Source organism: Pteropus alecto, unplaced genomic scaffold (genome assembly GCF_000325575.1).
Source record: "Pteropus alecto unplaced genomic scaffold, ASM32557v1 scaffold166, whole genome shotgun sequence".
NCBI lineage: Eukaryota > Metazoa > Chordata > Mammalia > Chiroptera > Pteropodidae > Pteropus > Pteropus alecto.
This window is the reverse complement of record NW_006439757.1, coordinates 9,896,214-9,913,481: the sequence shown is the minus strand read 5'-3', so window position 1 is coordinate 9,913,481 and position 17,268 is coordinate 9,896,214. Positions and strand designations below refer to the sequence as shown.

At 32.6% G+C, this 17,268-nt stretch overlaps 1 protein-coding gene and 1 pseudogene across 7 annotated transcripts in view; both read left to right on the top strand.

Moving 5' to 3' along the window:
* The window catches only part of SPOCK3 (SPARC (osteonectin), cwcv and kazal like domains proteoglycan 3), a 319,424-nt gene that overhangs the window by 91,720 nt on the left and 210,436 nt on the right, over positions 1–17,268 (top strand). The gene's annotated exons all lie outside the window — the stretch shown is intronic.
* LOC112483979 lies at positions 6,712–6,830 on the top strand (annotated as a pseudogene).

Here is a 17,268-nt window from a genome sequence, read left to right as displayed (position 1 = left end):
TTGTCTTAATCTAAAACAATGTACTGTTAATGAATATAAAGCAATTGATTGAAAATTGAAGATATGTTCTAAATCAGTAATCATATACCTTGTAGGAGTATATGGGATTCTTTTGTCATTATACAGTGACAGTCTTCTCAACATTTCTAATCCCCCTTGCCCTGCTCTAATTTTTTTCATGCTACTTATTACATTCTAATTTATACCTCATATAATATTGTTATTAATCTATTGGGGGGAAAATTGTAGTCTGTCTCACTCCTACTATAATACAATCTCCACAAAGTTAAGAATTTTTGTCTGTATTGTTCATGGCGTTCATCCATTGGCGTAAAAAGGGCTTGGCGCATAGTAGTTAATAGATATATGGGTGAATAAAAAAGAGAATAGATGCATGAAATTATTGCTTTGGTTTTCAAATAATAATGGAAGTGGAGAAAATCTTTGCAGATCACTAGGCTGATAAAATAAAATATCAATTCTAAATCACATAGATTTTTATCTCTATACTACACAATTGATAATGAGTCCTGTATCATGGATATCAAACTATCAAATTTCATTAATAAATATGTTGGGGCTTTAATTAGAATTTACTTTACTTATCAATTTGGATAGAAATGATATCTTTCTCAAACTTATTGCGTCTTATCTATAAATATAATATAGTTATCTATTGAAGTTTTCTCAATGGCTCCAAGTTTACTAATTATCTCTTTAAGTGTGACTAAGTTAGTTAATATATTCATTAGATTTTAATATTTACAGTTACTTAAGAAATTCCATGGGTTCTTTTCAGATCTATCTCTGTACCATAGCCCTTTGTTGCTTGGTTGTTGTTTTTTTTAATAGAATGCTTTTATCTTCCTATTTTTAATATATAAACATGATATTATTAATCTTAGAACCCAATATATGAAATTTGGGTCCAGAAGACTTAAACTTTATTTTTTTTTTTGGTACTAATTATGTTTTCTTCTTCTTACTCTTGTAAATGTTGGCTTGTTTCTTCGTGTTTGGTTATTTAAATATAAATTTGTTAAATTTAGTCTTTGAGAATACTGAGGAACCTGCACTGGTCCTGCTTTTGTCTTAAGTTTGGAGTTTGCTCCAGATTCGCTAACTGAGTCTGCTTGCTTTAATTGATTATCTCAGTTTAGGGGTTCCTAGAAAGTGGTAGTTGTGTATATTAATGCATGAGACTCATAAAAATGTCTATCTATGATTACAAATTCCAGCAAACAATATTTTTTCTATTGTTAACTTTTTTTCATGAATAGTATTTCTTATTGGTTATTTTTGCTTGTAGTTGGATTTTTTACAGCTCAATCTTTCATTATATATGCTTACCCATTTTAAGTATCTTAGCTTTTTTTAGTGCCTCTGGTTTAACTATTCAAGAAAGGCAAATATAGAGCTTAGATTATGATTCCTCTTGTTATTAAAAATCATGAAATTATAGGTTTCTGACCGTCATTTCTTCCAAAGTATCTCGAATTCTTAAGTGTATTCATTTAATGTAGTGTGTGTGTGTGTGTGTGTGTGTGTGTGTGTGTGTGTGTGTGTGTGTGTGTTAGCCTTTGGAGATTCTTGCATGCTTGGTAATATATTTCACAATTTGTTTCTTATATCTTATCCATCAACTATATATTTTATGGACACAAAGCCTCTCAGACCATCTAGCCTTTTCATGGATATGTCCAGGTTTTATGAAGTTAATTCTTGTTCCCTATCAAAGTTCATGGTTTATAGTTGATATTTAATAAACGTTTAATGTAACAAGATTTCTAAACAGTCATTAACTTTTTGTAGAATTTTAAAAAATTCTTCATTCCCTCTCCTGCTCTTTCTATTCCTTTATTTTTCAAATCCGCCCTTCCTCTTGCTATCTTACGATTTTCATAAGATGGAAGACTTACACAATTTCATTTTGGATATTATTCAGCAAAATATAAGGGTAGAAATTGTTGCTCATAGAACATAAAGAATTAAAAAGTGGGTAGGGAAAAATGGATAGATGGAAGATTTTCACCTTCTTTATTCTTTTGGATTTCATTGTTACTTGTCTGTAGTATTATACAAATTAGAGCTTTTATATTCCATATGATCATGAGAATTGTGTGTTTGTTCGTGAGAGCAACACAATATAATTCATAAAATTTGTGTCCACTACTCTATTAAACAAAATTACATCTTAATGAGGGATTCTCATGTTTTTAATAATATAGGAATGGATATAATATTAATGTTTAATGTATCAATATTTAGTCTAGAGAGTATTTTACATTTTAAATAATCCTGTGAGGTAGATATTGATATCATCATTTTGCAAATGAGGAAATCAAGCTCTGAGTGTCAATATAACCTTGTCATATAATAATTCACTGTGGCGTACTTCTGTGCCAATCTTCAAAATCTGATTCTACAGACATTTAGTATTTGATTTTGAAGGAGTTTAGTATTTGATTAGTGCTCATAATCAGTTCATTGTCAAAATATGCATTTTTTTGTGATATCATGTAGATATTTAAACATTTTGAAGCTATTTAATATAAGTGAAATACAGCTTTTCGCTGGTGCCTGAGGCAAAAGAGTGTCATAGAGGCTTCCTGGGCAAGTCTTTAGGGGACAATTTGTAGCAGCTTAATGTGACATTCTTGAAACACATGATGTTTTTAATTTTAACTGCTATACTTAATTCTTATGTTTTGTTAAGTATGTAGTAATAGGAATCAAAAGCATTTTTATGTGATTTAAATTGGCTGATTTTGATTAGTAGTTCTAGTTTTAAAGGTTATGTTTCCTGACCTCTGATATATATCCTCATTTCTACTTTAACCCTTTTTATTACTTAGATCTGAATTGTCAGAACAATGTGATGCTAATTATCAGGTTACTTTTGATTTTAAAACATTTGATTATACTTGTAACAGAAGATATTGGTTAGTAAAATGCTTTTTTAAAATACCCATGTATTTAATGATTCAGAAGTTAAAAATATGACATGATAAAAATGTTCAAAGTGACCTCATCCAAGAGGAGATATGGATGTCAAATAAGCACATGAAAAGTTGATTAGCATTATTAGTCATTCTGGAAATGCAAATTAAAACTAAAATGAAATACCATTACACATTATTAGAATGGCAAAAAAAACCATGATAATGCCAAGCGCCGACAAGGATGAAGAACAACTACGAGTCATATGTTGCCAGTGGGAATGCAGAATGGAAAACAATTTGGCAGTATATTTAGTTAAACCTATGCTTCTCGGGTGACTCAGCAATCTCACTCTTAGGTATTTATCCTAGAGAAATGAAGACATCTGGCCACACGGAAACCTGTAGTAAATATGCATAGCAGTTTTATCCATAATTATCCCAAACCGAAAACTAACCAAATGTCCTTCAACTGCTGAATGGATATACCAGTTGAGGTACATACATACAGTGGAATATTACTAAAAAAGAAAAAGACCGCTGATAGAACAATATGGATGAACTCTAAAAGTATTATGCTAAGGGAAAGAAGCAAGAATTGGAAGTATACATACTCTTGATTCCATTTAAATAACATTCTCGAAAAGAAAAAATCATAATGGCAGAGAACAGACCAGTGGTCCCTAAGACCTGGGAAAAGAGATTCATTATAAAAGGACATAAGAGAACTTTTTCAGGCGATGGAACTGTTATATATCTTAATTGTGGTGGTATTTACATGATGGTATACACTTTACAAAACTCGATCTATACACACTTAAAAGAGTGAATATTATACATGTATATTGTACCTCAGTAAAACCAACTAAAATAAGACATATACAATTTTATAGTTTAAAAAGTCTAATTTTTAAGGTTAAAAATTCTCAAATATACTGGATGGTAGAGTTAGGTATTTCGAGTTGAAACTGCTGAGACCTCAACTTTAGACTTTGTTTAAAAGACATGTAAACTTTCACGGTAACCAATCAAAAAATAAAACATTTATGAATTCTGTCAGTGTAAAGGTTAATGGAATTAGAAAACAAAACTTAAAAAAAAAACTCTGTAAGTTGATATTTTTAAACATAAATATTAGAAAGCTGATTCAAAAATAAAATGGAAGTCTTGAGGCTTTAACTCATGTCACTTCCTCTGGAAAATCATTTCTCAGCATCTGAAATTGCAACATTCTAGACATTTTTTATTCTCTCTCTTTTTTTTCTCTTTATTATCTCAAATATTATATTTTCTACTTAATCTTTATTGTAAGTTACTTGTGTGAAGGTTATTATTTTTTCCACTCATGTAACACCAGCACTGAATAAGTATAGGTTCAATATGTATTTGTTGAATGAATTCATAAATTATTGAACAAAATTAATAAGTTGGCTTTTGAAATACATATGATAACTACAAAAAGAATGATTATTCCTTTAGCGTACAGGAACATATTTAAATGACTAAAAATAAGCCAGTATTTACAACCTGTTTAATATAATTATAAGAGCTGAGAAAGTCTGATACATCACCAGGTATAGTTTACAGCTACTATAAAATGGATTTTAAAAATGTATGAAAAGTTATAATGCCTGAATTGACCTTAAAAAGGCAGGTTATTCATTCAAAGAATATAAATATTTCATAGGTCTTATTTGTAAGACATCTACATTTTCTCTGTGTTTGGAAGGAGAAAGTCATTGTTTGGTGGCCTTTCCCAACCAGACTTTGAAGATAAGATTAAGCTCTAAAATTCTATAGCAGTGATTCTTGAAGTGATGTCCCAGACCAGCAGAAGCAGTATCACCTGGAAAATTGTAAGAAATTCAATTTCTCAAGACCAACTAGGTCTTATTTGTAAGACATCTACATTTTCTCTGTGTTTGGAAGGAGAAAGTCATTGTTTGGTGGCCTTTCCCAACCAGACTTTGAAGATAAGATTAAGCTCTAAAATTCTATAGCAGTGATTCTTGAAGTGATGTCCCAGACCAGCAGCAGCAGTATCACCTGGAAAATTGTAAGAAATTCAATTTCTCAGGTCCCACTCAAGACCAGCTTAATCTGAAACACTGAGAGTTAGTGTCAGTTTGTGTTATAACAAGTCCTCCAGGTGATTTCATTGTAAGCTAAAGTTTTCAAATGGCCTAAAGCATCTGTTACATGTTATTTTTTTCTCCTACACATCTAGAATGATGCTAGTTATATGTCATCCTTAGAGAGAATTAATAGTCATCTTTCCTTTGACACATATATAAATTCCCAGAGTGTCAGTCATATATGATATCAGTGTTTATCTAATACCATCTTTTCTCTGGTTTCATAAACAACCAAGAGCAAAAAAAATCTGAATTTTATTAAGCACAGTTGTGATAGCTAAAAACTTAAAGTTTTTATTTGGATTATAAATAAACAATGTTTTTGAAGCAATGTGTTCTAGAATTGTATCATGGAAGACCATCTTAGCTCTCTAGTTTGTGGAAACTAAATGAAACGTGAGAAAATGAAGTGTCCTGCATGTCAATAACTGTGTTTCTTTTCTATATGATAACTTGAAATAAAGTCAATAACTTTGGGCGATTTTCTGCAGGAGCAATTGCAGATCACATGTACTCACCACTGAGCAGGTCCAAGTGAGACTGAACGGTTCTCAACACTTATCTTGTGATGAAATGTAAGATTTGTTTAAGCGCCTGTGGGAAAGAAAGTAAGAGACACATTCTTGGGATAAGATTTGTGGATGAAGTATGTTGTTTTTCCACTATTACTAATAAAAGTAAATTTCCTATTCATACCCCACAGATTCTTACTGTAACCTTAATATGTTAATTATAAATGTCCAAAGAATTATGCTCTGTATTTCAAGAGACATTTTTTGAAATATTACATTATAATATAATGGTTAGGAAAGCAGAAACTAAAGATCCTCTGCCTGCATTCAAATTCTGGCTCTGATATTTATAAGCTCTGTGATCTGGGACATGTTATTTATGTAATCTCTATTTTGTAATTTTCTCATCCATAAAAAGGAAATTGTAAACACTAATACTCCACAGGTTTGTTGTCATTATTAAATTAGTTAAAATTTGTACATTATTTTAAACAACACCTGATACAGAGTGTTATATAAGTAATAAAAATGAAGTGTGAATTATCTAGATAATTTTGTTTAAGGAAATATTTGTTATTTATATACCTAAATATACAGGTAGGCCAAATATACTCTGTTCTTTCTGCATCATCATTGTAATCTAGGTAGATTTTCTTAACAATGAATCTTTACTACTAAGTACCTAAAATAACTACAGTCATTAATTTCTGATCAGTAAAAAAAAAAATGTCATGCCTAAAGTAGTTTCTATTTCTTATCTCATTCATTAATTCGATGATCAAATATCTCTTAAGCAATTTTATTGTGTATGTCATTGTGCCAGGGTATGTTGAAGATATCAGAAGAATGAGACCTCATTGTTGATCTTGAGGAACTTTTCATTTAGTAGAGTAAATTACGCAATAATTTAGTAGAGTGGATATATGCAATATTGCACATGATTAATACAAAGTGGAAAATGAATACTTACATCTGAAACAGAGGAAAAAGAGTGACAGAGTTTTAATGACATTTCCTCAGTGCTTGGCAGAATAAAAAACAATTGGTTCTTTAAAAAATCCTGTAAAATAAAAATTAATCATTTCCATTTAACAGTTGTAAGCATAATAAATCATAATAAATTTTGTCTACGGCCATGCCACCCTGAACAAGCCCAATCCCATCTGATCTAGGAAGCTAAGCCAGGTTGGGCCTGGTTAGTACTTGGATAGGAGATCACCTAGGAAGACCAGGTGCTGTAGGCATAAAAAATAAAAAATAAAAAAAATAAGGGATTATAAGCTGACAAGGATCTTGCAATCTATGTGGTCAACCAAGGGTTGCCTCCCCTAAGAAAAATATAAAAAAGACCTTTTAAGGTAACTTTTGAAGTAAACTGTGATGAGTCACAGTTAACAGAACCCAGAACCGTAGTCAGACTGGTCAGAGTCTAAAACCAGCTCCTTTGTTTATTTCATTTAACATCCTTTTGTTTTAACCTCTGTATGTCAGATCTATTGATCTTTAGTTATTGGAGAACACTTAAAACTCAATTTAGTAAATAAATTTTATTATATGAAACTGATGGAGTTAATATGTGGCTCAGACTAATTTTACCATTTTATTATATTTGTTGAAAAATGGATAAGATAAAGAAAATAATCACATAAATATGTTAGTGAAGAAATGTAAAAATAAAGTTTCCAATGAAAATTTAAATACATCCTAATGTCCAAGTAGGTCAAACTTCCTATCCTGTCTTTTCTTTCTGAGCCATCACTATAATCTGGGTTGTTCATTTATACCAACAGTAGATGTTTATTCTAAGCACATACAATATCTAACATGTCATAATGTATTTGACATAAATATCTGCATCATAATGAGATGTAATTTCTGTTCTAGGAGTGTAATGAAAAATATGTTATACTTTGAGGTAGTATGGACTTAACCGTAATGCCAAAGGAGTTGACACTGGTATGGGGTCTTTTAAAAATGGGAGGTATCTCCCTAAGTAGGGATGGTAAATGAATTACAGGGACTCAATATAGCACAAAATGAAAATCCATACTGAATTTCCAATCCATTTCTGGAATGTGCATATAAAATCGATCCTGTCTTTTTTGATTATGATTCATCCACCATGTCACTGGATATCTATTTGTAAAACATAAATTTCACCATTTGTTTCTCTTCCATTAAGAGAAAAATGATCTCCCATTGAATATAGAATAAAATCCATGGTTTCAAGATTGCAGCCAAGATAATGTGATTATCTCTGACAGTTTAGAAAATTCTTCCACATATTAAACAAAAATTTGCTTTGATATAATTTCTGAGAGGTTCTAGTTCTGCTTTGTATATTGATGTGGTGATATATTATCATCGTCATTATCATCATCATCATTGCCATCAGTAATTACTAATGAAAGAGTTTTACTTTCTGTCAGCCATTATAATCAGAATTTCATGTAGATTATCCCATTTAATCTTCACCCCAATCTTCCAAGTTAGCTATTACACTTTTTGGCAAATAAGAAAATTGACACACACAGCAATTAAATAGTCAGCATGTCAAATGACTATTAAGTTAGGGAGCAGTTATTTCAATTTAGGATGGTTTGATTCTAAAAACACCATAGCATGACCTCTTAGAAATGATCATGGAGAGAACACTGAAACTGGATATAGAAGTCCAGGGCCAAATTTAACTCTTGACTTTTAGCAGCCATATGACTTTTCTTCTGGGTGCTTGCCAGAGTTCCATTCAATTTATTAAACAATTTAATATTAAATGAAAATGCTCTTTTAAGCTTTTTCCCACTCCTTTCATTTTTTCCCCACCCCTTTCATTTTTTACCCCTATTCTTTGATGTCTTTTCTCTTCCAGGATAAGCATCCAAAATTCCTATAGTCATTTTTCAGAGGACATGTTTTCTAGATTTTACTATCAGATCACGGAAGAAGGAACTGTGGCTGTGACTTTCTTTGATTCTGACATTTGGCTTGCTTGCAGTAGATGGCATTCGAGTTTATTAAGTGAGGTCACTGTTAACTATGACTCATGGTTGACTCATGGTTGGCTCATGTCAACTTGCAGTCAGGTGAACTCATCACCCTGGATATGCTTGGATAAAAGCAAGGGGAGGAAGGCAGAAGAGGAGTCTTCAGCTAATAAGGCCCTCACAACCAAACTGAATTTCCAAGGGCTGTTGGTACCTACAAAATATTTGTCATATAATAGGATCTTATTTATGACTACTCTCGTCTTTGATATATGTGTAACTCATACTAGCACCTAACTTAACATTTTAGTATGGAACTTATAACAATATAATTTTTCACTGATAAATAATAAATTTGTAACTTACGTTTAGTTTTATTCTAATTTTCACTAAAGACACCAAGATATAGGGAGAAGTATTAGGAGGGTGGACACTGAGAGGAATACCTATGTTCCTTTAGTATGGATCACCCTGACTTCCTGCTTCCTGTGAAAGAGAATTTAGGACAATTTCAAAGATCAAAGTAATTATTATGACATTTTTGGCTACACAGTCTACATAGGTAAGGGCGATTGTTGAAGCAACTGTCAAGACAATATTTCTGGACTATGCAAGTTCTATTCAAATTTGACATCAGTGTACTAGCCTCAGGGGTGTGCAGTGTCACCAAGTACCTAAATAGTGGGCTTATTCTCAGAGAGGGAAACATAAAAAAGAGAAATATATGAAAGAAGAAAGGTTCCAGGGAAACTGAAAATTAAACGGGAAGAAAAATGATAGGGGAAGAAAAATATGCAATAATTTCTTATGGTAGAAATGATACTATTATTTGTCTTTCGCATTTTGATAGAGATAATAATTTCTAGCATATTCAGATAATTCTTACCTATAGCTTTTAACAATTTTTAATATATAACTGAAAATTGAGAAACCTAATATCAAGAGTTCTTGTTCAAGTGATTAGCAACACATAGTCTTATAAACCGTGAAATTTGAGCTCAATGATTAGACCATGATAATCTTCATAAGTTCCATATATCAAAAACAAGAGATTAGTTCTGCATATTTAGAGTGACCTTGGCAAACACCTGACTCCTCTGTTAAATAGTCACCCAAATTACAGACATTGCCTAACAGATAGGATAGTTAGCCTATCCAGGTGATGTCATTATTTAATATTTAGTGATTTTAGCTGAAAAATATAATGTAGCAATTTAGGTTTAGGTGACCTGAAGCTAAATAAATTAACTTTTGGGATCCCAATATTAACTGATTTTCAGGAAATAGAAACAAAGAAAACAAAGAGTTTGTGTAAATTTCTATTACCCTCTTCTGTTATCACTATCCTTCTGAAACAATATAAATTTTATTAATGGCTTTTCACGTCATTCATGCAGATCCACTAATACTCTGCTGAATTATCTAACCTATTTTGACCAGAGCATTTTAAGTAGACACTTTCACTAGCAAAAGTCCTAAGGTAAGTCAGCCTTGATTGTAAGTATACAGTGAACCTGAAATGAACGGTTGTGTTTTGTTGTCTAAAAAAAAAAATAGTGATATGGTATTTACCAAAGTTTAACGGTTTCTGCATACAGAGGCCAGGTTGTAACTTGGCTATGATGTAGACGGTGTTCTGGGAAAGGAATTGCCAAACACCACCAGGAACACTGAGAGTTGAATGTGTTGGGTTTTCAAAGTGTCGCAGCAAGGGAGATACACACTGGGCCGCTGTGCAGTTTTTCACTAAAGGGCTGTTATAAAGACATGACACAGGATCTGGGCTTTGGTTGTATAATTTTAGGGAGAGTCTCAGGAAGTGGAAATTTGCTTTGGATGGGTGTTGTCAGAAAGTGGGGGCAAATCTATTGTTGTCTATCTATATAGATACATATTTATAGGGAGAATAGGCTAGGGCAAGGAGTAAGTTGTAATTAGTAAAGTAGCGGTCATGAGTGGAGGATATTTGGCATCGCGTAGTTTGTACAGTAACTTTGTCTAAAGTGGATGTTCTGTGAGATTGTAATATCCAGCAGAATATGGTTTAGCTGTAGGTTAGAGAAGTATACAATAATGAAGAAACCAAGTTGTGGAGTCAGATAAATTCTGGCTTTTCTTCTTTCCGTCATTTCTTCTTTCTTCCCTCCTCTCTCTCCCCATTTTCCTTCCTCATATTGTATCCATATGAATATCTCAAGCTAATTAATGTACTATCTTGGGTAGATTTTCATCACAATCTGACGTGACTCCATCGCTGTCCCTACAAAGTTGATTCCTGTTTAGGGTAATTCAAATGCTACCTAATCACCTCCAAGCTTAATAGGAAAGTCAAATTATGCACCTGTGCTTCAAACTATTCATACCAAAGCATTTTAAAGTACATTACTACAAAGATAATGTATCCATTTGACTATTATTTCTTAGGATAGAAATTTCCTCTGGTACTTAAGTATTGCATATTGAACTCGAGGGTACATACATTGATGAGAGGCACACAAGGGAGTTACTATATATTGTCATTAGGGACATTGTAACAGGAATGTCATTCAGATTTGAGACATGAGCTGATGAGTTTCTTTGTTTTCCTTCTATCTTTTAATCAGGCTCAGTTCTGCTTTCTCTGATCCCACTGCTTTATCCGTTCTGTATATATCTTTTCTTCTCCACAACTTTATATTAGCTTTGTATTTTGCTTACTGATCCCTTTGGCTCTCTCCTAACATCAACTCTTTCATTGCCTCTCTTTTTTCAAAGTATTCCAAATGTTCAGTACTCTACATAGTTGTCATTCAAATTTTCCAGAGGGATAGTAATTGACAGAACATGGACTTGTTGTGAAATAACATTTCTGCTTTTTTTTTTAAGTGGGGGTGGCTCCAAAGGGTATGTTAGTGTTGTCTTCTTTCCATATTAAGTATACATTAACATCATAAGCAGTAATATACCAAACCATAATTATAGGGATGAGTGAGTAAACGAATGAATGAAGAGTTGAAGCTATGAAAGTTTTAACAGAAGAGAGCTGACAGCTTTTAATTCAACATTATTTGGGAGTAGAAATAAGGCAGCAAAGTTTTCTTTATTTGAGAGCTCATTAAATGCAAAAAATTGTGCTTGGTGTATTTTCATGTTCTCTTATTGAATATCCACAAAGCCCTGTAAAGGTGATACTATCCAGAGTTTTTTCCGTTGAAGAAATTGAAGGTAAAAGTGTCTAGCTTTCTTAATATCCTTCACCAGTTAATTGTAGAGCTTGAACTTGTACTTATCTCTGTATTATTCCTAAAGTTTGTTCTATACCATGTTGTCTCAGAAGCCAGCATGGTAGCAGAAAAAGGAATCTATGCGGTAAGCTTCAGAGAAGCACTGCCGTGGAATATAGAGCATCATTTTCAAGATAAGACAAGAAGTTAGCTTAGAATATGACAATCACAGTTGATTCCTTTTGACTTTCCACATGGGTGCCTCTCTACCTGTCCTCCTTGACATGGGGTAATCACTACTTGTTTTTTAGTGTTGAATAGGTGGAAGTAGAGAGTGTGGTTTTATTCCCAAATCTTGAGTAAAAACTGCATGGCAGATGCTAGAGTTTTGTTGTTTCACTTAACTCTTACAAGTCTCACTCTTAACCCAAGCCCCTCAAACTGCCCTGTGGATTTCCAAATACACCACTTAGACAGCTCCCTAGGGCTCTGCTTTCCTAAGCTTATGAAATTCTCCTTTGTCCTTTCTGTTTCCTTCTAGAATAGAGATGGCAGGAAGGCTCATTCCTAGCACTGACACATCTTTGACCAAATTCTGCCAAATTCACCAAATTCTTTTTAGTGAACAGGCACCAAAACAATCATGCCACCTAATCTTCTGTGCTTGAAAACCTTTGCGTTCTCAGTTCTCAGAAACCGACAGGCTCCTAGCAGGAGAGGTTACTACCGAGGGGAACTTGTAAAGCAGAGCTCAGAAAACTTTCTGTAAAGGGACAGATAGTAAAAATATTAGGTTTTCTGGCCTATATGGTCTCTGTCACACCCGCTAAACAACTACCCAATACTACTGTCATTGCTTCTTAGGAAAGACATTGCATGCTCTCAGGGGTCATTTGCCATATAAAAAGAGAGTTGATTAATCCAAATAACAAATTGCTGGGGATATTGGAAACTTCTTTGCAGGTGGCTTTCCCTATGTCACCTGACCTTAAACTATTCCATTCCCTTAGGTCCTAGTGCAACAGAACACAGATCACGAGATTGGGACTCTATTGGTGGGAAATCTCCCTTTTCTCTGTTTTAGAATGTGAAGTATGTTAAAGAGTAGGAAGTTGACTGTTATGGACATAGTTATATCTAAGGGTGAAAACCATGAATACTAGCCAGGTTTGGAAAATGAAGTGGAGGACATTTATAAAAGGAAAATCTGCCAGCAGTGCACTTTGAAAGAACTCTGCTTGGTGGGGAATTACCTGCTCCCCCCAGATAACAGATTCTCTTGCATTTTTCATCACAGGGATTTTTAACTCTACTCCCTGCTTTTTCAACTGTCTAAATCCTTTTATCTTTATAGCACATATGGCCTCCCTCCCTGAAACTGGAAACACAGTTCTGATCTAATTTAGTACCCACATTAGAGTATGTTTTAAATATCATATCACTGAGTCCATAAACAACTGCGCTAATGTATGAAGTAGCTCAGCACTGCTCAAACACATTACAGTTGCCAACACCATAAAATGCCATTTACTTTTGCTTAAAAGTGTTTGATATTGAATTTGCTTTCCCCTGGATTGTAATTAACAACATTCTGAACTGCTTACAAGATTCAATTGACTGGCAATATTAATCACACATTCACGCAGAGATTGGCTATTGCATTTGATTTTTTTCCCTTCTGCATTCTTGGCATCTAATCACTGATTAAAACTAAGGAAATAGCTTTTTCACAATGTTCCATGGACATTTATTTTCTCAGTTTGTTTAGTCTATAAAGGTCCCCCCCTCCTTTCCATTGGATCTTGCTTCTAAATTTCTATAGACATGGAATAAAACCAAGAAACAGTATTTCTTGTCAAGAGGAACAGTTTATTCCAGATAATTAAATCCAGGAATGTTAAAAGAAAACTCAGCAAGGAGTATAAATTAGATTCTATCAAGGGATGTGGGTTGTTCCCCATGAATGGATATGGATAAAACAATTTTGTGGTAAGCTTTGAAAAGTTATTGATAGTTTTGAAACTTTTGAAAAGTAGCGCATTTTGTAGATGAAAGCAACAAGGTGTAGTTCTGTGTTGTAGAATGCACTTCAGACATTCACAGATGTTTCATCTTTATATTTGACAGCATTTTTGAAATTGTGTCTACGATTTCTACGCATATACTCTTATGAATGTTATGGTAGATTTTTTTTTTTTTTTTTGCATTTGCCTGAATGGCATTTGGAGAAACAAATAACAAAATGTAAATATCAACACAGAATAAATTGAGAGAAACGAAATGAATCTTCTCAATGACTATAGAACCTCTCTATTATTCATAAATAGTATATAGAATTGTACTGTGACATAGTCCAGAGTCAGACTCTGTGCTTCAGGAAGGCAGGGACACTTGATCTTGTTCACTGATTTTACCTTCTTGCTTAGAACTGGAGCACAATATAGAAAATATAAATATTTGCTAAATAAATCATTGAGCAAAAATAATAAGGTTGGATTTTCTAAATTATCTGCATGGTAAAAGTGCTACTTGCCCTTGGAAATTAAATAATAAAATTAAAAATTACAAAACTGAAACATACTAAAAATGATTAAGATAATGGATTGCAAAAGCTGGTAGTCCCTGGCTGTGGGACTTTGTCACGTAATCTTTTTTTATCTGTTAATTGAGGGAAAGAATGATATTTATATTACATGGTTACTACAGTGTTTAATAAATTGGTATACAGAAAACACTGTATTAGAGATCATGGTGGTTATTATTAACTCTGTAGTTATTAAACAATTATGCAATAATTGCTTTTTCTAGAAGCCATATTACAACCTTAAAACATTTAGACTAGTTTCGATGCTGGAAGTAGGGAAAAAATGTAACAAATTAGCGAATCTGGTTATGATGAGTTTGCCTAGCTGTCTCTGCCTAGCCATCTTACCTGTCACTATACCACCCACCCCATCACCATTCCTTCCCAACATACCTGATCCTCCTACACACACACACACACACACACACACACACACACACACACACACACAGAGTTATGATCAAGTGATTCGGGCACATGTAGATACACACTTATATTATAATTCCATATACTGAACTACTTGTAGTTTTCAGACTTCTTTGTGCTTTCTTATATCAACATGTCTTTTTATTTGCTAGCGCTTCTGCATGAAACATTTGCGCTTGCAAATTTTTAATCTACAGCTCTTATGCTATGTACTCTGACTCTGATCATATCAGGCTAATGCAGATTTAATGCTTTGTTTGTAGCTACATTATGTTGCTACCGTGATTATCTCTTTATAGACTATAAAATACGTGAGAACAGAGATATGTCTAAGTATTTTCATTTTCTAGTGGCCAGAACCTACCAGGGTACCTGGCACATAAAATGTATTAAATGAACATTTGTTAAAGGTCCCCCTTTCTTTCCTCCCTCATTCCCTTTTTCCTCCCTTTGTTCCTTCCTCCTTTATTCCTCTCTTCCTTCCATTAATGGACTCATCTACAATAATTAAGTGCAATAAAAAGGAAACCAAGTATATAAACTATGTTATAATGGTTACTATTATGTTTTCTCTAATATTCAAATTTACTTAACTTTTGGCATTATTAAAGTATAAATGAGAATGTAGCACCAGTGAAACCAGATGTTACGTGTTAAATACTAGCATTGATCATATTTTTAAAAAATCGTGGTTTTTTTTTTTTATATATATTCAGAAGAAGGTAGAAGGAAGCAGAATTTGTATGTTTTATCATCTAGGTGCATGAAACTACTTTCTTTTTTTTTTTTAACTTAAAACATATGTAATATAGATGTTGTCTTCCTTTATATCAGATTATTCTAAAGGGAATCTTGTTCCCTTAAAAATGTTCTGGTAATTTGAGCTACAAGATTCAATTAGATAAGAACATCTTGTTCATTTCTTATGTTTCAATTCTCTACTCTTTATTTGAGGTATAGCCTTTTGTCTTTTTTAATAAGGATGAGATAATGGTAGTGCAAAATAGTAGACAATGCAAGATTATTAGCAAATCTGAAGAACTGTGGAAAGTCAATATGTGTGTGTCTACACACAAAAGCATGTACCTATATGCTTGTTAAGAATGATTATCCTCTCAAAACTGATCTTTCTAAATAATAAAATAAATACTGAAGGAGTATCATGCTTTATTATTTAATATATGCATATTATTTAGTGTCTTGCATAATACAAAGTGAGTGAATTTCAAGTAAACAACGTTTTCTTTTGATTTTTATTGATACGTTTTAACATAATTTTTAAAATATCAGCTCAATTCTATGCATGCTTTTACACGTGTCAGATTTTCACTTCAGTCTTGTGTGTGTGAACTTGATATACCCATGATAAATTTATCATTAGTCTCATTCTAAAAGGTTGTAAAAATAGCAAGCAAGTTATTAAATAGACTATAGAAATTTTAAAACATTTCTAATTTTAGGTTGCTGGTATCTGAAGTCACACTTTTCTGACTTCAGAATTGTATATTTTGGTGATTATACTGCCTAATGCACACACACACACACACACACACACACACTTAGGCCAAAACACCACACACACACACACACACACACACACACACACACACACACACAAAACCAGTCTCACAGTGGCACATGAGCCAAATTAATTAATTAATGGATACTTAAGAAAATAAGCAGTTTGTACTCTTTTAAATTTTTGTTTATTCATTAGATTGCTTATTGTATAAAAGTTTATCAAGCAGATTACAATTTTTACTTTGGCTTCTATTGTGTGTACTTTAAGGGTTAAAATTTTTTATCGTGTGTAGTTTATTATAATTAAAGCTGTAAAATGTACAATTCTATATAAGATTACTCATGTTGTAAAAATTTACTGATTCATTTTCATGTAAATTTTAAAATGTGTAAACACATTGACTTCCCATGGCTACATTTGTTGAAGCTGCTTACTTTTTGATGATTATAGATAAAGGGAAGAGAGAATGAACTGGTTTGTATCTTAAATCACATGCAGATTAGAAGCAAAATATCGTTATTGATTTTTATCTCACTTATATATTGTAAGGTGAATATTATTATTTTTTTTTAAATTTTTTTAGGGGTAAGGAAAGTTTATTAGAAAAGGGGTAACACTCCACAGAACAGTGGTCTCCTCTCAGAGGCAGAGAGTGAGAGGAACCGTGAATGTTATTTTAATGAAATTTTTTTCAACTGTGAGTTAGCTGAGATATTCTCAGCCTCATCTCTAACTACATCTCTATATCATAACAATCAGTGTAGCTCAAAGGAGAGTCCACAGATTGGTGCTGGTCCGCATCTGTGTAAGATAGGTACAGAGACTGATAGTAAACATTGAAAAATGTTTCATGGCAATTTGACAGAAAAAAATTTATTAAAGTTTATATTTTATATTTTTAATTTTTTTTAAATTTTTTAAATAATTTATTTTATTGTTTTAATTTTTAAAATTTTTAAAAAA